A 22,315-nucleotide genomic window follows, 5' to 3' on the forward strand; every position below is an offset into this window, starting at 1 on the left:
GGGCCAAGAGCTGGTGGCGAGAAATGGAATGGCCATAGCTGGTTCATTCTTTCAAAAGTGGGAAAGCCACAACATTACCTATAGGTGTGAACAGCATAGAACATCATTGGATTTGGTGGTGGTAGGGAAGCGACAATTGTGGAGGGTTAATGATTGCAAGGCAGTGGTGGGAGAGCATGTTACCACCCAGCACAAGCCTGTGGCGTTTGTGGTGAGGATGAAGAAAAGGAGTGGGGTTAAGAGCAGGGGTCTGAAGATGAGGTGGGGGAAGTGTATGGGGCAAAGTCATTGTAGAGTACAAGGAGAGGGTGAGGGCCAGGTATGAGCAACTTTGTGAAGTGGAGGATTTGGAGGAAGAGTGGAAGAAGTACAAAGAGGCATTTAGTTAGGGGAATTGCAGATGTCAGGAAAGGATGCATCGTCCAGGGATAGAAACCAGGTATGGTGGACGGAGGAAGTTGCAAAAGCAGTTGGTGAAAAGAGGGAGGTTTGTAAGAGGAGAGAGAAGATTAAGGATAGAGGGAGGCAGCTGGCAGCTGCAGGGTTGCTACACCTGTATGGGCAGAAGAAGACGGCAGCAAAGAGAGCTGTGGATCAGGTGAGGAATGATATGGAAGAGGAGATGTACAAGTTAGAAGAGGATGGTGGGAAGAAGATCATCTATAAATTGACTCGTGGCAGGGATGAGGATAGCAATGACATGAAGGGAGGGGTGGCAGCGATTTAGGATGGTGGCGGGAGGCTAGTGACAGACAAGGGTGCAGTATTGAAGGTGTAGGAAGGATAATTCAAAGAGCTGTTGAACTGGGAAGGAAGCAACGGCGAGCTGGACCTACCGAATTATGTGGAGGGGAAAGTGGATTTTATGGAGATCACTGAAGAGGAAGGGCAGACGGCATTGAAGAGGATGAAGAAGTGACGAGTGCCAGACATGGATGAGGTGTGTAGAGAGATGATAATTGCAGCGAGAGAAGTCGGAGTCAGTTGGACGAAGAGGTTGTTGAATGTATGTATGAGAGAGGGTTCAATTCTTGAGGATTGGAGGACAGGGGTGATTTTGCCGATATAGAAGGGGAATGGCGATGTTCAAGATTCGGGGAAATACAAGAGAACTACACTCCCAAGTCATGCAATAGTGGTGCTGGAGAGGATTCTGGATGGGAGGATATAAGGAAGAGTGGAGAAGGAGATCGGAGAAGACAGGGATGAGGATAGCAATGAAAGGGTAGAAAGATGATGGATGGCATGTTCACACTAAGACAGCTGGTGGAGAAGAGGTTGGAGGTGCAAGATGAAATGGCATTGGGAATTGTGGACCTGAATAAGGCCTACAATACTGCCCCAATAGAGAGGGTGATGGTGACACCGAGATAGATGGGAGTGCCGGACACAGAAGTTACATTGGTGGAAGGGATATACAAGGAAATGTAGGGAAGATATTTGCTTGGTGCTGGGATGTCTGAGGAGTTCAGTGTGTGAACATCGGTTTGAGGCAGAGAAGCGCACTCAGCCCACTCATGTTTAGCATGTTGATGGAGCTGGTGAGCAGGAAGGTGAACATGAGGGGTAGTATGGGGAGGATGTTGTATGCGGAAGATCTGGCTCTTGTGGTGGAGAATAGATGGGAGATGAAGGAAGTACTGGGGGAGTGTAAGGAGGCATTTGGGAAGCGTGGGCTAAATATGAGTACAGAGAAGATTGTACTGCAGGTGGGTTGGGCAGCAGAGAAAAGAAATGAATATCATGTTAGAGGAGAAATATCAGACGGGGAAATTGATTTCAGTATCTGGGGTGAGGAGGAGGAAGGGGATGGGGAAACAGTGACCGGGGATAATAAGTCCGCGGCAGAGGTGAGGAGGAGTGAAGGGAGTAATGGGGACAAAGATATCAAGGGGATTGAAAGAGAAGGTGCTGATGTCGTTATTGAAAGCGAAGGTGTAACGTCGGGCTACCTTTACAGTCTGGAGACGGTTACCAATTTAATTATTGAAACAATTTTTCCTTGTCACACACCCAACCTGTCCACCAAATTTTGTCTGAGTCCGTCTATAACTGTATGAGATCTCTCAATGGTGAAAATATATATATATTCTCGTATCAGGATCCGGATCCAGATCTTCACCAAAATCTAATTAATCCATCCTTTTCACACTCCGATCCTAACCTCTCCTCCAAATTTCATCCAAAATCCACCCACAACTTTGAGATATTCTGCTCACAGACAGACAAATAGACAGACAGACATAGGTGAAAACATAACCTTCGTCCACCTATGGTGGGCGGAGATAATAAGCAAATGTAGAACATGGATAAATGTATATTTTAATAAATTACTGCACGTAAATGCATACTGTACTCAGCAAAAAAAAGTAGTGTGTAATGCATGTCGATGCCCGAGATGTTTGGGTGACGATTAGAGAGATTACTGAGACAGTGAGGCAGAGCTTTCTGTGGTTGGAGGTGATGGGATTTCCTGATGTTCGACGAAGAGAAGAGTGGTTTGGACAGTTTTCTTCTTCTTCTTCTTTGGTATACTGTACCTCCTTATGGCAATTCCACTCATTATGAAGGGTTTGGAAAAAATATATTCCTAATGAAAATCAGACAATCTCTCGATAACAGGCAAAGTACGACTGGAATCAAACTCAAACCCGGTGACACTAGCAGTGAGACACAGCCGAGAGGGCAAGTGAGAGAGAAGGGCTTTGGGGTGGTGGGAGGGAACAAAATCCTGGACTGGAGCATAGGATTCTGCATCAGGATCATGCAAGAAATGCCATCAAAAAACAAAACCAAGACAAGACATGCCAACAAAGCCCAGAGACACAGCCATTGTACCTTCATGTCCATAAGTGTGAAACATAAACATCAACGTGCGCTGATACAGTTGTCTGGTCCTCGAGGCACAAAATCAAAAACAATTACATCACAGCAATCACAACGCTCCTTTTCTTGGTAATTACCTTCGACTTCTTCGACGCAGATCATTTCACGTGTTCGACAAGTCTCACCTTGTTCTTGAGTGTCGTCCTGATCGTAGACCGGTTAAGTAACAGGATAGCGTTTCATAATGTCCAATTTCATTCCAACGCAAGGGTCTTGCATTTGGTCGACGTATGAGCATCACTTGCTCGTATTAATGGTGTCTTACACGTCGCTGACATTCCTAGTGTCATGAAAACCTGAGCAGAGAGATTACATCACAGGTTACTTCTGGATAGAAGTTGAAAAACTAATTGTCCCCATGAAAAAGCGTTAACATGAAAGTTATGAAGCGTAAATCGAAAAGTGTCCGTACTTTGTTAAAGGTGTTAAGTAAAAAAAACGTAAATCGAGGACTCCCTATCATTTTTGACCCCGTGTCCCAAAAATGAAGAATCTCTAAAATTTCTTCGATTTCAACGTATAATACGGATTCAGATCTTCGACAAAATCGAATCAATTCATCCTCGTCACACACCCGACATGTCATCAAATTTCAGCTGCATCTGTCCACAACTTTTAGATATCCTGCTCACAACCAAACAGACATGGGTGAAAACAACCTCCGCCCACCTTCACTGGCGGAGGTGATCATGTTGATGTTCGTGAAGTGAAACCTTAAGATGGGCATGAAAATCAATATAATATTAACAAGGAGCTGATACTCTCGGTCCCCCGGCTTTTGGGTGGTATGAGGTATACATCTGAGTAATACAAAAGATACACCTTGAACGTTTTTTTGAAATATCACGTACACGAGCCAAGTTACGGAGATGGTTGCCATGGCAAGATAATTCAGCCATTCACAGCCGTGATCTAATCAGGTTGGGATAATGTCAAGAGGAACATGCACCTGGAATATGAAAGCTAAATGGTTAACGGTTTTTTTTTAAATATAGCGCACACAAAAGTACATGGACGGATGATCCGGTCGGTCGCACGGAGTTCATTTTAATGTTCCCGTCTCCTACCTTTTATTGGTTAATAAGTTATATCGTTTCACATTGGCACCATTATATACTCTTATTAAAAAGTGAAACCTCTGTTAATGGGTGACGTCTTATTTCAAAGGCCACATACACGAGCAATAAAAGGAGGGGGGCGGAGGGGAAGCAATCTTTTAGGGGTAACTTGTAACGGGAAGAGCTAATCCCATGATCCTGTGCGATTCACATCGTATATCTAATGAGAGCAAACTTAGAGCATATAGAGAATAAAAATATATACGCAGAGCTTTAAAAAAAGAACAAAGACTTCGTACCAGCATCGCCACGGTCACTCGCAGGATATTTCCTGCAACTTTACATTCGGGTCTGCCAGAAAGTACTGCACCCCCACCCAAAGCAGAAACAAGGATATCGAAGTCAAATCCGACATGTGTGATCTGTAAGGCCCATTATGATTTGTGCAACGATTACTCATATCCGGGACGGGTCCTCATATCCGGGATGTGCACAAAAGCTGCATCAAGTCCATCTTGTACTTGCTTTTGCCCAATGACTCCGAGACACGATAAGGAGTACGTTCACTTGCGTTATCGGCTCCTGATTGAACAAGGGAGTACCAAGTGTAGGTTGTTAAATTTGTCTGCCCCAAACACCACGTGCCATGGTCCAAGTACAGATTTCGGGAGAACGAAGGATGCTTGGAGTGAACTGAAAATTAAAAAATTATTCCGAATTACTTTCGATTTCATTTCTTTTATTGAGTTCTTCAAACGTTTTCACCTTTAAATCAGGAGCCAAAAGACAGTCTAACAAATGAGCTCTTCGACAAGGCGACGGTAATATCATTCCGTTATGAAACACCAGCAGCATCCAACCGTGACATCACATCAGCAATGGACAAAATCGTATTGGCGGTCCTCCGTGGACCCTCCATGGCAGGAATCAAAGCACGAAACGAGCAAACGCTGGTCGTGGCCCAAAACCTGCACCGTCAAGGCCCCAGAGCCTGGAATGCAAGACGTGTCCTAATGATAAGAGACGAGCAAAACCTTGTGGGACCTCCACGCAAGAGAGTGGAAGGTACAGTTGAAACGGAATGATCAACGGTAAATTGCAAATAAAGTGGAGGGAAATAGGGTGAAGCGTTTTCTATTTTCTCACTTTGATTGGCATTTCAAGGTGAGTCAGTGTGCCACACACAGGACGATGAACCATACCCCTACCTGGGTATGCATGACCACGGGGTAAAGGACACCTGTTACCACTGGTTTACCGTAACGCCAATCATTAGCTGCTTTCCATAGTGACGATTCATGGTCCATATCATTTGGTCTTCCTTAAGGCTCGGGATGAGACAACATGGAGGTAAAGGTGGTTTTAACATTGGTCTGTGCAATCACAAGAAGACATTTTTCATCATACAATATGGTGGAGATTTACATGAATATTTATTACACAGATCTTGATTAAAAGACCGAGTGATGGCATTTTTAATATACGGTTGCTGAGGCTCATGGAAAAATTGAATAGAGTGAATGATTCAACAGAAATGGGCAAACGGCCCACCAAGAACGCATGGAAGGGATGGGAAGGGGTGGCGGCATGACGAGGGTATGACGACGGCATGCCACGGTCACATAGTAACCGTTTAGTTGTCTCGCCTGGGTTCGATTCCCAAGCAGACCATATAAACTGCCCGATCGATGCTTCACAGGGTTCATCAATGTGCGAGGGCCATTGCTCGGATGGACTTTAAGCTTGCTATCCTGTATGCCAGACTTAGGTGTTGGACATCCAATATCCCAAAGTGTCAAGAGTAGGAAATATATCGCCGGTACCTCAAACAAGCTACAAAGTCCTACCCTGGTCAGCTCCAACCAAACGTCAGTCCTGACCAGCCAGTTCGTGAAAGACTTCGGCCAAAAACGTTCCTCAGCTGACCTCACGAGCATATGAATGATTGAGGAGTTGTAGATGAAATGGTGACAGCATCTCAGAGGGTACCTGCCTGTTTCTGGTGCTTGCCAAAGGCAGATCCGTGTTGCTAAAGCCGACCCATGGAAAGGAATACACTGGGTGGTTTGCCTTTGCATCCTCAAGTAATTTGCCAGGGTGAGAATTTGGAACTTCACAAAAGCCACCGTAGTCAGAAGCTTTAACATCCACCCACTAATGCTAGCAGACAGGACACCAGGCTTAATGACCATTTGACAAACGACACATTCTTTGATGCCACGCTCCACCTGCGGAGCACTGAAGAGACCGTTTATAGTCGGGTATTGAACTCACAGCAGACAGATCAAAGGTAAGTGTGCTACCTCTTACACCACCTTCTCAGACCTTAATTGGAGTATAAAAATTCAACGTAGAGATGGAAAAGAGCACCAGGTCACAGCAAGGAACAGAATTTAACACCAGGAGTGAGGAGCATATTCTATGGTACCTTGGAATTTACACTCCAATCCCTAAGGTATCCAAAGCTGGGTACCATTAGAGAAGCATGTCAAAATGAACGTGCCAGGTAACAAGACTTCGATGGACATCTTAAACTTGCTTAGGTTGCCTATTCTATTATACGTCGAACTTGTGCTTTTGAGAAGTATCTTCATCCGAAGGCCCAACTTCACACCCAGCAGCAGGTACCTAATCCCTAAGAATGATACCATTCTTGCGTATACCGTTTACCTCGCTTATTCGTTTTACCTCGCTCTATATCCTGATTAATACAACTACGAACAGCTCAAAGGGGAAGAAGACTCGGCTAGGGTGGAGAACGCGACAGTTATGGGAAAACGACATCGTTCATAAAACAAGAGGGTGCTCACTTCGTGCGCACATTGTGTTACAAAATACCTGGAATGTATGAACTCTGTTTAATTCACAATTTATTTTAATAAATCCAAATCTAAATTTTTATAAACGTGAAATCAAAGCATTTATAAAGTATTGGACCAAGTTGTAATCTTATTCTCCCTTTTAGGGCAAAATGCATGTCGTGCTCTACACAGAGCGGTAACTCACTCTCACACCGGGATCTTGCAATCAAAGTCCTTTGCCCTGGAAATCAATGGAGATATCAAATACGGGAAAACGCAGGTCAGGATAAATGCACAAAACACTGAGAAACCTCTTACAATTTGAAACATTTCGTCACCCAACCCTCCAATGGTCTCACAAAAGTACATCACAAGAGCAGCAGGAACCTTGGAAATGGAAAACAGGAAAAAGCAACTTACATTGTTCCACAGACAGGAAGTTTTTTTTTTTTAAAGCAAAGAAGGGAAGGAAATGAAATTATATGGGAAGAGTGTGTGGATTGAAACAGGTGTGGCTCCCTCAAGGTATCTATAGGTACGTGCACGTGGACACACACACACACACACACACACACACACACACACACACACACACACACACACACACACACACACACACACACACACACACACACACACTCGGACATCGAAACAGCACGGAAATCCAAAGTGTCGTTTCAACAATCCGGCGGGGACACGGAACAAGGCGCAGGACGAGGAGTGAGGATCGTGCTGGAGCTACTTAACGAATGTCCTTGTCAAGGTGTCTCGGTGTAAAACAAATCAAATTATGAGCGAGCAACACTCCTGCCGAACACGATAACTACGGCTTTTGAAGTATTATTATGAGCTGTGGCAGGAATTCTAAATCCCAGCGTGACAGTTACGGAAACACCAAAAAAAAAAATTGTTCCCCCCTCCCCCCACCCCCATTCCCCCTTCCCCTCCTCCTCCTCCTCCTCCTCCTCTCTCCGGTGACTTCATGCACGACCCATAAGCCTCCGGTCACAGACCCGTGTAATAGTCCCATGGCATCAAGTCACCCATGGGTGGATGTCGGCGATTTACCTTGGGAGGCTAAAGAAAATGAACAAAACACACCATCCCTGAAAAAGCACATGATGGACAATATTTAAAAGGTTGGACAGAGTGACACAGTATGGCAAATATAAATAATGAGAATTCCTGCCTTTTGGTCCTTAAAGTCTATCCTGAGGGAAGGAGTGGAATTTGACACCATGGCAAATACTGCTGAAGCTATTCTCAAAATAAAGAATTATTTTGCATTTTTAGTAAGCCGCACCACCTGCACCACCGTTCTTGATAACTTCCAATCAGCATCATGGACGGTGTCATTCATAGCAGGAAAAGGTGACATCTTGGATTGCAAGAGGTACGAAAGAAATATCCTAGCGCACGGCCAGTACCTGTTTGGACAAAGGTATCCGCAGCATCACCTGCTCCGATGTTGCTTCAACTGTACGCTTCTACATTGATGACACCTCTATCGACCAAAAGGTCCACTCAGAACCATGTCAATCGAGAAGATATTTAATAATGAATGAAGTGTTCATCAGTGAAGTTCCTTCGGATGCGCAAAAAGTACAGAATTTATCTTCAACATTAATAAATCTCGATATGGCCGAATGGCACCTGCGTCAGGTTTGGGTACCTCGTGACGCTCAAGCGATTAGTCCAAAAATCTCAAAGATTTTGATTCATCAACAAAGCAGCTTGTTTAACATCCTGGTAGGTGAATCAAATTGAACGTCAAATTTGGAGGTAAATTCACTCGAAGAACACATCAGGATCGAGAACGACACCTGGACCTTTAACTGCACTCGGTCCCCTTGACCAAAATGGAGACAAAGTGGGACGATAATAAAAAAAAGATCACCATCTGGGATCTTCGAGATGAAAGGTAAGTACCTCTCGCTCCTCCTTCGAAGAACTGACTGTTCAGCGTCCGCATCTCTCATTTCACCATTCCTCGAGTGATGGATTTCCTAAACATAACGGATGATCCGCTTGCCCGCCGTATGCACCTTGGTGGAATTAAAAACAAAATAATCATTGTGTGCGCAGAAATCATCGGTACATGATAATTATAATGTAGAGAGTCTGTGGCGTCTTTCAGAAAAAAAATCCATCACGGAGCGATTTGCAAACACGAAGAGAAATTGTGATGTGAAACACAATCCGATACTCAAGTGAAGGTGATGAGGTGAACCAGCACGTTGGGTGGTGCCCCGAGCTTGCTCACACACCCAAGGAGAGGTCTTATCTCCAGGAATATCAAAGGGTAAACACCGGTTTCTTCAGAAGATGAAGTAACATCAGAGTGCTTTGTTGGGGCCTACTTAGTACCTCAGTGTTGGAGCCTCATCATCATCATCATAGTACAGGATCACGGAGCACTTAATACACCTTAACTTGCGGCCATGTACCTGGGCTGGCACAACTGGCTCATTCGCCCATGTGCGTCTCTTTGAGGGACCGAGGTTCGACCAAGCAAGCGATCCTGACCGAAAGGGTTGTTGGTAGATTCATCATGGTGGCCAAAAATAATAAAAATAATAATAATTTAAAATAATAATAATAATAATAATAATAATAAATATATATATATATATATATATATATATATATCACAAAAAAAATCCACATAGGAAGGAATTTAAATTTGTGTGAAAATGGTCAAAAGGTCCATCATGCTTTCAAACATCGCGATATCTACAACATCCAAAAAGTTCATGGGAACAAATGGTCGAACTGGCTCGGCGGCTCCACCAATGCGACGTTTTCGGCAAGTTAATGGCAAAGTTAAACAAACATGGCCAAATAAACCATGGGAGGAAACAGGTGTGGTGTATACCCCGGAAATGACCTCACAATATGATGACGAAACAGCCAACATTGATGTTCACTGTTCCAATCCCAATTTTATATATATATATATATATATATATATATATATATATATATATATATATATATATATATATATATATATAGTACAACATTATTAATACGAGACATGCAAACAATTCGATACACGAGTTGCAATGTGATTGGTTGATCTACAAGTCAGTGGTCAAACATCATAAGATGGGCAACAAAAGTTTCTCTTATATCATTTTGTTACAATTTTACTGGATAATTAAATAATGTTCGATTTCAATTTTTTAAGCCTCGAACTTACTGATCAACATTTGTGCATGTGTGACACACACACACACACACACACACACACACACACACACACACACACACACACACACACACACACACACACACACACACACACACACACCTTTCTGTCGGGACCGGCGGAGGCGACGCCGCTTGAACCGTTGTCGGGAAGGTTGCACGGTTGCGCTCTTGCTCAGGTGCGCAGGTTCGGGAAGCGCCATGAGGTGCGATGGAGCGATTCCTGCCCAAACTGGGACCAGCGAGCACGGTTAACGCGAGGGTCTTGGGCAGCTGCGGCGTTCGAGTCGATGGACCACCTCGGTAACCTGTTACAACAGCAACACGTGCTTTTGACTCCCACGGATGGCGTCCCGAACTGTGCCGCGCCGCCACACGCAGGTGCACACACCGTTAAAAAGACCGCATGCTCACTCAACACTGTTTGCCTTAAAGTACCAAGAACAGTAGTTACACGAAGTTCGACCGGTAGAGTAGGCGGTGATTGATTGTAACCGCCTCTCGGAACTCTCACTTCGCTCTCGATTTGAGCGCCAAGACCCGTCGCAAGCACCTGCCTATAAAGACATGCGCTGGACTCGCGGCCGAGGGGCGGAGCGAAAACGACGAACGCCTCCCACCAATCAGGGCTCAAGAGGGAGTGACGTTGGAGCCGCCTTGGGTCGAGCGTTCCGCAGTGTCTCGCGGGGACAGATGGGTTTACGCGACCACCTCGTAGGTGTGGATCGCTCGGGGCGAACACCTGGGTTGTTTGCACCGCTCGGTCTGTTTAAGAGGGCTTGTGCACGGCGGCACGTGACCACGAAGCACCTTGTAACACCGTGATACCTGGACACTTTGGTTCGCTCATAATGGCATCACAATAGCAATCATAACATTTAATGAGGGATGGTGCAACTCTTCACTACGTTGTGATCGTCACACGTAAACGTGATGGACAGGTTTACATGAAACCGACAACTATATATATATATATTAACATGAATTGTACCTTCTACAATCTACATGAACACAAAGTAAATGGATCCAATGGCACATGATGGTGATGATGATGATGATGATTTATTTTGGGCAATAATGGTGATGATGATGATGATTTATTTTGGCCACATAATGGTGATGACAATGATGCTGATGCTGATGATTTATTTTGGGCACATAAAGGTGATGATGATTTATTTTGGGCACATAAAGGTGATGACAATGATGATGATGATGATGATGATGATGATGATGATGATTTATTTTGGGCACATAAAGGTGATGACAATGATGATGATGAGGATGAGGATGATGATTTATTTTGGGCACATAATGGTGATGATGACGATGATGATTTCTTTTGGGCACATAAAGGTGATGACAATGATGATGATGATTTCTTTTGGGCACATAAAGGAGATGACAATGATGATGAGGATGATGATGATTTCTTTTGGGCACATAAAGGTGATGACAATGATGATGATGATGATGATGATTTATTTTGGGCACATAAAGGTGATGATGACGATGATGATTTCTTTTGGGCACATAAAGGTGATGATGCTGATGATTATTTATTTTGGGCACATAAAGGTGATGACAATGATGATGATTTCTTTTGGGCACATAAAGGTGATGACAATGATGAAGATTATGAGGATGATGATGATTTATTTTGGGCACATAAAGGTGATGACAATGATGATTTCTTTTGGGCACATAAAGGTGATGACAATGATGATGGTGATGATGATGATGATTTCCTTTGGGCACATAAAGGTGATGACAATGATGATGATGCTGATGATGATTTATTTTGGGCACATAAAGTTGATGACAATGATGATGGTGATTTATTTTGGGCACAAAGGTGATGACAATGATGATGATGATGATTTCTTCTGAGCACATAAAGGTGATGACAATGATGATGACAATGATGATGACGATGATGATGATTTCTTCTGAGCACATAAAGGTGATGACAATGATGATGATGATTCCTTCTGAGCACATAAAGGTGATGACAATGATGATGACGATGATGATGATGATTTATTTTGGGCATATAAAGGTGATGATGATGCTGATTATTTATTTTGGGCACATGAAGGTGATGACAATGATGATGATGATGATTTCTTCTGAGTACATAAAGGTAATGACAATGATGATGACGATGATGATGATGATTTCTTCTGAGCACATAAAGGTGATGACAATGATGATGATGATGATAATTTAGTTTGGGCACATAAAGGTGATGATGACGATGATGATTTCGTTTGGGCACATAAAGGAGATGACAATGATGATGATGATGATTTATTTTGGGCACATAAAGGTGGTGACAATGATGATGATGATGATTTATTTTGGGCACATAAAGGTGGTGACAATGATGATGATTTATTTTGGGCACATAAAGGTGATGACAATGATGATGATGATGAGGGTGATGATAATTTATTTTGGGCACATAAAGGTGACGATAATGATGATTTATTTTGGGCACATAAAGGTGATGACAATGATGATGATGATGATGATGAATTTTGGGTACATAAAGGTGATGACACTGATAATGATGATGATTTATTTTGGGCATATAAAGGTGATGACAATGATGATGATGGTGATAATTTATTTTGGGCACATAAAGGTGATGATGACGATGATTTCTTTTGGGCACATAAAGGAGATGACAATGATGATGATTTATTTTGGGCACATAAAGGTGATGACAATGATGATGATGATGAGGATGATGATTATTTATTTTGGGCACATAAAGGTGATGATAATGATGATTTATTTTGGGCACATAAAGGTGATGAATGATGATGGTGATGATTTATTTTGGGCACAAAGGTGATGACAATGATGATGATTTATTTTGGGCACATGAAGGTGATTACAATGATGACGATGATGATTTACTTTGGGCACATAAAGGTGATGACAATGATGATGATGATGAGGGTGATGATAATTTATTTTGGGCACATAAGGGTGATGACAATGATGATGATGATGATGATGAGGATTTATTTTGGGCACATAAAGGTGATGACAATGATGATGGTGATGATTTGTTTTGGGCACAAAGGTGATGACAATGATGATGATGATGATGATTTATTTTGGGCACATAAATGGTAATGACAATGACAATGATGATGATGATTTATTTTGTGCACATAAAGGTGATGATATTGATGATGATGATGATTTATTTTGGGCACATAAAGGTGATGACATTGATGATGAGGGTGATAATTTATTTTGGGCACATAAAGGTGATGATGACGATGATGATTTCTTTTGGGCACATAAAGGAGATGACAATGATGATGATTTATTTTGGGCACATAAAGGTGATGACAATGATGATGATGCTGATGAGGATGATGATGATTTATTTTGGGCACATAAAGGTGATGATAATGATGATTTATTTTGGGCACATAAAGGTGATGACAATGATGATGGTGATGATTTATTTTGGGCACAAAGGTGATGACAATGATGATGATGATGATTTATTTTGGGCACATAAAGGTAATGACAATGACAATGATGATTTATTTTGTGCACATAAAGGTGATGATATTGATGATGATGAGGATGAGGATGATTTATTTTGGGCACATAAAGGTGATGACAATGATGATGATGATGAGGGTGATAATTTATTTTGGGCACATAAAGGTGATGACAATGATGATGATGATGAGGGTGATAATTTATTTTGGGCACATAAAGGTGATGACAATGATGATGATGAGAATGATGATTTATTTTGGGCACATAAAGGTGATGACAATGATGAGCATGATGATGATGATGATTTATTTTGTGCACATAAAGGTGATGATAATGATAATGATGATGAGAATGTTGATTTATTTTGGGCACATAAGGGTGATGACAATGATGATGATATATTTTGGGCACATAAAGATGATGACAATGATGATGATGAGGATGATGATGATTTCTTTTGGGCACATAAAGGTGATGACAATGATGATGATGAGGATGATGATGATGATTTATTTTGGGCACATAAAGGTGATGACGCCGATGATTTCTTTTGGGCACATAAAGGTGATGATGATGATGCTGATGATGCTGATGATTATTTATTTTGGGCACATGAAGGTGATGACAATGATGATGATGATGATTTCTTTTGGGCACATAAAGGTGATGACAATGATGATGATGCTGATGACACATAAAGGTGATGATAATGAATGATGCTGATGCCGATAATGATAAATATGATGCTAATGGCACATAAAGGTGATGATTATGAATGATGATGATGATGATGGCACATAAAGGTGATGATCATAAATGCTGATGATGATGATGATGGTAAGGATGATGCCGATGGCACATAAAGGTGATGACAACGAATGACGATGATGATGCTGAGGAAGATGATGCTGATGATGATGCTACTGATGGCACATAAAGGTGATGACATGATGATGCTGATGATGATGAAGATTATATCTGATGCCTAACGAAGGTGTATTGACCACATCAAAATCTCCCTTCATTGTGGGGTCTATGGGGGGCGATGTTTTACCCCCACATTCCCCAAAATCGGTATTTTCTCTCTTCTCCGAAACGACACACACGATTTTGATGAAACTTGCCCAAAACCTTCATCACCCGTGATATACCAATGTTTGTTCATGGCATTAAAAAAATATCAGGGGCTGAGGAGGGTTGTGGGGGGTTTGAGTGACTGGTGCTCCTGATCCAGGTGAGCTTCAGGACCCGCAGTCCCATTTTTGCTTGCCTCATTGGGGCAATCCCCAAAACGTTGGATGTAGAAAAATTTCGACTCCAGCAGTAATTCTTGGAGAAAATGCCAGGGGCGTAGAAAATGCCCCTTTATATGATATGTCCGATGTGGCAAACTATACAAAAAGAAGGGACATTCCATAGCTTGTGCAAAATGCCAAACAATAGAGAGGAAGGGACATTCAAAAAAATCTCGTGTGCATGCTGAACTACCCTTGTGTTATTAGGAGGAACCAAGTAATGCTCGAGAAAAGTTCATATAAAGGGGCACCAATTTGTTTCATACAGCTGCATAAAGAAGTAAATGTATTTTTTTTTGCCATATGTAGAGTGCCCCTTTCTATGAACTCAGCCTTTGGACAGAATAACTGCAGTCAAGCGCTTCCCATAGCCATGAATAAGCTTCCTACACCTCTCTACTGGCAGTTTGGCCCACTCTTCTTGTACAAACTTCTCCAGTTCTCCCAGATTTGAAGGGTACCTTCTCCCAACTGCTGTTTTCAGATCTCCCAACAGGTGTTAAATGGGATTTAGATCTGGACTCATTGCCGGGCACTTCACAACAGTCCAGCGTTTTGTCTTGAACCATTCCTGGGTGCTTTTTGAAGTGTATTTGGGGTCATTGTCCTGCTGCAAGACCCATGACCTTCGACGAAGACCCAGCTTTCTGACACTGGGTTGAACACTGCGCTCCAAAATGCCTTGGTAATCTCCTGATTTCATGATGCCATGAACACATTCAAGGTACCCAGTGCCAGAGGCAGCACAGCAACCCCAAAACATCACTGAACCTCCTCCATATTTGACTGTAGGGAAGGTGTTCTTTTCTTTGAAGGCTTCATTTTATTTTCTGTAAATATAGAGATGATGTGCTTTAACAAAAAGCTCTAATTTGGTCTCATCTGTCCACAGGACATTCTCCCAGAGGGATTTTTGGCTTGTTCAGGTGTGTTTTGGCAAACTCCAGTCGGGCTTTCTTATGTCTCTCTCTCTCAGCAGTGGGGTCCTCCTAAATCTCCTACCTTAGAACCCCATTTCATTGAGTTGGTGACAGATGGTGTGAGTTGAAACTGTCGTACCTTGTGTCTGAAGTTCAGCTTGAATCTGTTTGGCAGTTGATTGAGGTGCTTTCTCCACCATTTGAACAATCCTTTGTTGTAATCTTTGATCAAGGTATCTCTTGCGGCCACGTCCAGAGGTTGACTGCAGTGCCATGGGCCTTGAACTTCCTGATAACATTGCGTACGGTGGACACAGGAACATCAAGATCTCTGGGGATGGACTTGTAGCCTTGAGATTGTCCATGCTTGGCTACAATCTTGTGTCTGAGCTCCTCAGACAATTCTCTGGTTTTCTTTCTTTTCTCCATGCTCATCGCGGTGCACACAGTGACACAAAACAGCAGAATGACTCCTTTTCTCTGTTGAAACTGGTTGAATGAGTGATTTTTATATTACAGGCACCCGCAACGCACCATAAATGAGTTCAATTCCAAAGTAAAGGAGAATCACCTGCTTGAACTCTAATTATTTCTAACAACTTGTAAAATGTGCCAATAATATTGTTGCGGTTTTGCGAATAAAGGATGACCCCCTCTCATAGGTAGTTGCACCACAACATGTAGCCTCGCTGTAGTTCAGTTATTTCTTAGTAAATGTAAGCGAAGTCTCCTTTCCTGTGTTAGTTTGCATTGAGCAGGCCAGTAAGTTAGGTGTTCTTTGGGCTAGAATGCCACGTGCTAGGCCTGGAACAAGTCTGGCAGGCCGAAGGGAGGAGCTGCAGAGGAGTGGCCGGTAAGCGGCGAGCAGCCCATCAGAGCTCAAGGGGAGTGGCTAACAACGACAGCGAGAGGAGGGGCTTGGAACATTCGGGTAGGACCGGGTAGGGTCGATATAAGACACTGCCCGAGCCCTCCCGCATCAGAGTCGCCCAGCCCCTCAGCCTACGAGTGCAGCAGTGACCAAGTCTGAGCTTTTGTGAGAGCATTGTGGCAGTCGCCCAGCCCCCTCAGTCTGTCAGTGCAGAGTTCCCCAGAGAGCGTTGTGAGTCAGAGTCGGAGAGAGAGTGCCCCAGTGAATGAGTCAGAGTACCAGTGACCAAGTCCCAGTGAGAAAGAGACGTTGTAGTCACGAGTGAAGGCAATCGGGTGCTTGTTATAGCCCTCTCTGTACACGAACTCTCCCTGTGCCCTGCGCTCTGCGGCTGTGAATAACGCGCTTGTGAAGATGATCTATTCCGGGGCCACAGACGCACGATCTCCCTGCCTGCGCTCCCAGCACACATGCCGCGAACATCCGAGGGCCACGCCCGGCGAGCTGTCCGGAGTGAACGATGCCAAGGCGCGTTTGGAGCGCGAACTTGTCCTTCCTTCTTTTCCCTGCGTGAGTGAGTGGGCCCTTGTCTGGATATAAAAGACTGAGTAAGCATCTGCTCTGTGTCCCTTCTCTTTATCCTGATCATTGTACATTGTAAATACACCTGTGTTCTTTCTTCTATTTGATATTTCCCGTCATTTCCATCCATTGGCCTAGCACTGTATGAATAAAACCGCTCCATCGGGTTCAATACGAAGAATGGCATGAGTCACGTGATACGCAAACCGCTCGGGCATATTAGATTGGCGTGGCTTGTGCGAGCTCCCTGTCCCCGTTTTCGTGGCAGCGTGGGTACCGAAGGTACGTGTGGATTCGACCTGATACCCTTCCGCACGCTGGCTACGGGAGTGGCGACTCGGCCTCGTGGACTCGAAGGCCCGAAGGGGGAAAAGAGGTTTAACCCCCCCCCCCCCTTTGTACGGCGACGGGCTTTGACAGATCCGCAACAAATTGGTGTCCGGGAGTGGGATAATTGCACCGAGAGTGCGCTTCACGCACTCGAAATTACGAGCGAACGAAATTTAGTTTGTAAAATCAAATTTATATTCGTACGATGGCTGGCCAAGACGGTCAAATGCCGGTGGGAATAATAGACGATGAAGAACTAATGGCCCAGGACCGGCAGGAAGGGTTGGTAGAAGGTGAGGAAGTTGAAGAGGGGGTGGCAGCAGGGGAAGAAAATGGCGGCGCTTCGCACGTGGCCGCGAGAGCCGAGCCCGTGGTGCCAGGGGACTGGGGCCTTTTTGTGGCACAAATCAGCGCATACATGGCAGAGTCGAAATGTGAAATGAACAAAATGGGGGATCGATTGGCTAATCGAATGGTTGCCCAGGGGGACAAATCCACCCAGGAAATGAAGGAAATGAAAGATGGGTTGGAAAACAAGATGGGTGGTCAAATGGAAAAATTGGGGGAAGAAATAAAGGAATCCAGGTGTAACATGGAAAAATTGAGGGAGGGGTCCAGGTGCGATATGCAGAAGATAAGGGCAGAGTCGAGAAAGGACATTAAAAAAATGGGGGAGGAGATCAGGCGCAAGCTGAGCGGGAAGGTCGCAGTGGTACGCGACGAGGTGATGTGGTACGGGGAACGCATGGAGAGTGGGGTGAAGCGGAGCACAGCCAAGTTGACCAGGGCTATGGGAGTAGCGACGCGGGGTGTAGAGGGGCCGACGATCGTGAAATTGGAAAAGGAAATTTTTGGGGGTGCTGGTGAAGGCTGCGTTGGAAAAGGAAATTTTAGGGGCGCCGACGATCGTCATGGTAGAAAAAAGACTTGGGGCTGAAGAGACGGGAGGAGAGACAGAAGAGAAGGGGAGCAAATCACGGGAGGAGGTGATGGAATCTGCGCAAAGTTCGTGTTTGCACCGTGAAGCCGTGCTTGCTAACCCAATAAAAAGTTTGCAGGTGCTGGTGGAGAAGGAGCCCCGAGGTGAGAAAGAATGGCGCGAATGTGTTTGGCGCGAACGGGTGCTCGGCGCGCTTGGGAGAGAAGCGAGATCCGGGCATTCGCAGAAGGCCCATTGTGCGGTGTGAGAGGGAGTGCGTGGAGCGAGAATGTGTTACGGAGTGTGTAACGAGAGACGAGTGTGCACCGGAGTGTGCGAGAACTGTGTGTGGAAGAAGAATGCACACCGGAGTGTGTGTGGGAGGAGTGTGCACCGAGTGTACAATGGAGTGTGTGAGAGACGAGTGTGCACCGGAGTGTACAACGGAGTGTGTGAGAGACGAGTGTGCACCAGAGTGTGCGAGGACCGAGTGTGTGGAAAAAGAGTGCACACCAGAGTGTGTGGGAAGCGTGTGCACCGGAGTGTGCGATAGCGGAGCGTGAGGGAGAATGCACACCGCAGTGTGTGTGTGGGAAGCGTGTGCACCGGAGTGTGCGACAGCAGAGCGTGAGGGAGAATGCACACTGGAGTGTGTGTGGGAAGCGTGTGCACCGGTGTGCGATAGCGGAGCGTGAGCGAGAATGCACACCACAGTGTGTGTGCGGTGCGTGTGCTCCTGGTTGTGCGGTAACGGAGTGTGTGAAAGGCGCGTGTGCACCTGGGCGTGCGAGTGTGGAGTGGGTCGCGTGTGGTGAGGACGCGGCTCATGCATCGACACTGACCGGGGTAGCGCGTAGTGGGACGGGTAGCGTACGCGTGCCCCCGGTGAGTTGTGTGCTGCAGGGACCGGAGGGGATCGGGGCTGCGTCAGTCTCGCAAGGACCGGCGTGCACGGTTCGTGCCTCCGGCACCCACACGGTATGGTTGGTGCCGTATGGCGGCAAGGGCGATTGGCCGGGTTCAAGCGGAGGTAGGATTTGTCGTAGCCACGCACCTTGTCGGGTGAGGTGCTCCGACCGTGGCCGGCTGGGTCATCGTGCGTGGGACCGCGAGGCCCCGCACAGGGATGGAGCCCGGCACCTGGGCCCATCAATCCCTCCCCCCTTGGATCGAAAATGCCGGACGGACACCCCATACAGGCGACCAACCACCCGCATGAATCGCTCAGCCCTTCGAGGTCGAGCTGTGACCACGTACCTCTGCATGGAGGGGCTCATGGTTTAGAGGACTGGAGGGAGCAGTGTACCCCACGTGGGGGAATAGTAGTGTCACCATTACTCACATGGGGGGGGGGCAGGAGCATTAGTTGAGGGGGATGGCAGTGTTAGGCCCATGGAGGGGCCAGCAATGGTTGCCTCCATGGGGCAACGAAGCTAGCCGAGGGAGGGATAGAATAATTGATAGGGATTTAGAAGACAGTAGGGACAAAAGAATTAAGTCGTGACACCTGAACTATAGAGGGGACGTAGAGAGTTGAGGTGGTTGTTAAAGAAAAGGGCGTGCATAGTGTAAAGGGACGACGGGGAAGCATGAGTTTAGGGGAAATTAGGCAGATAGATAATGGTGTGTTTGAGGAGTTGTGTTGTAGTGTGAGAGGAATTGAGGAGTGAGAACAAAAGGTGTGCAGAATAAAAGGTGTGGAATGCTTGGTGTGGAATAAAATGTGTGGAATGCATAGTGCGGAGGAGTGAATGGGGGGAAATGGAACCCAATCGCGAAAGCCCTGGGTGGGTAGTGTAAAGCCAGGTAGAGGGCATAGGCAAATTACATGGATATTGACACCTGTGGTGCGGGCAGTGGAAAGAAGTGTTTTGTAGGGTGCATGAGACTGTGGAATGGCTGGGCATGTGGCTTAATTGGTGTGTGTAGTTATTGAGGCACTCCGTCACTGGTAGCTTGTCGGCCAGGTAAGGCTGCAGGTAGGCTCTGGGAGCCGGTTTGGTTAGTTGTGAGTGGGGCCAGAGGTTCCCAGGAGACCCGGGTTGCCAGATGCCGAGGTGGGCAGAGAGGGGGTAAGTGCCAGGGAGGGCCTTCCCTAGTTAGTGTAGTTGTCAGGAGCAGGCTAGCTCTGAGGCGGCTTCAGTGGCGGAGGTGCGCAGGTAGGTAGACCTGCTAGTGGAGCCACACGACCCAGCCCCGAAATTGTGTGAGGGCACAGTGTGAAAATTTGTGGGGTGAGACCCAAATTCTGAGGGCACCACAGTGTGGGCAATGGGAATTCGGGTTCTTAGAAGAACCACATAGTTTAAAGAGGCCGATTGGCAGGGTACGACCCCGGGTAGTTTAAGTGTAAATGTCAGTAGAGTAGTTAGGATGAGAAATCCCATCGCTCCATACACAGCCAGTCACCAAGGAGGATGAGCTCCACACAAAGGCTCTGTAAGCCGTTTGGAAAATGAGACGCATCACGACATAGGTGAGACATTGTTGTGTTCCATCCCTTCCTTCCTGGGAGGGATTTGGAGACGAATTTGGCATAGAGGGGGATATGGGAGACAAGACGTAGGGACGGATTGTAAATACAAGGGGGGCTCGGGTAGTGTAGCCAATGGTGGGGGTTACGGACGGTTAGGGACGAGTTTGCTCTGCTCGCTCTACTGCGTCCCTCGGATCGCACCAGGCATGGTGATGCCTCCAGGGACCATCACCATGGTGATGCCTGGTCACCTTGTTTTTTGCGTGCGACCGTGTGCCTTTCCGTTTTGCTTGTTGTGCCTTGTCTTCATTCCTCCCCGCCCCAGGACCATTTTGGAGGCCGAACTGTGCAGCACCTTGCTGCCATGCCCTTGCTACACTTGTGCAGCCAAACTGTGCAGCATCTTGCTGCCAGTCCTTTTGCTGCACCATTGCTACATCTGTGCAGCACTTTGCTGCCAAACCCACCTTGCTGCACCCTTGTCACACTTATGGACCACAAGCCTTGTGGCCTCGCACCTCTGCTGTGCAGCATCTTGCTGCAAAATCATCTTGCACCTTCGGACCACTTGTTGAGTGGCACTGATGCCACGCAGTTGGACCACATGAGTGGCCCTGCTGGCCAATGAAAAGAAAGTGTGTGCAATTGTGCTTTGTGTGCCAGGAAGGAAGATGTGGAAGATTAGATGGCCCTGATGCTTCATATGGCCTGTATGCCGGTCAGGGCCAGCCGGTTTTGTTAGCCGCACACAGAAGACGCAAGATGCAAGATGCAAGCAGCAAGTGCCACATGAGTGTTTTGTTTCTCTCCTCCAATTTATTCCTAAAGTACAGGTCCTGGGTCACAGCATTGTCAATAAAGATAAGTTCTCTGCATGTAAATATAAGAATGTGCCCACCGGCTATGTGTGTAGTTTGAAAATTCCGGAAATACTCGGGTAGTTGTGCGTGTGAGTCTGTTAGTCTAGCTGCTCAATGCATTAGGGGGGACATATTTCGTGTTAAAAATGTCGCACACATGGGTCAAAATAAATGCTAGGGGGATTACACCTATGTGTCACATTTAAAAGTAATGGTATATTTGCATGCCAGGCTCTACCGGTCATTCCACTGTTGGGGTCGAGTCTGGTGAGAAAGGGGGGTAGTGTTGCGGTTTTGCGAATAAAGGATGCCCCCCTCGTAGGTACTTGCACCACAACATGTAGCCTCGCTTTAGTTCAGTTATTTCTTTGTAAATGTAAGCATAGACTCCTTTCCTGTGTTCGTTTGCGTTGAGCAGGCCAGTAAGTTAGGTGTTCTTTGGGCTAGAATGCCATGTGCTAGGCCTGGAACAAGTCTGGCAGGCCGAAGGGAGGAGCTGCAGGGGAGTGGCCGGTAAGCGGCGAGCAGCCCATCGGAGCTCATGGGGAGTGGCTAACAACGGCAGCGAGAGGAGGG

The sequence above is a fragment of the Myxine glutinosa genome, chromosome 6 (genome assembly GCF_964187855.1).
Source record: "Myxine glutinosa chromosome 6, kmMyxGlut1.1, whole genome shotgun sequence".
NCBI lineage: Eukaryota > Metazoa > Chordata > Myxini > Myxiniformes > Myxinidae > Myxine > Myxine glutinosa.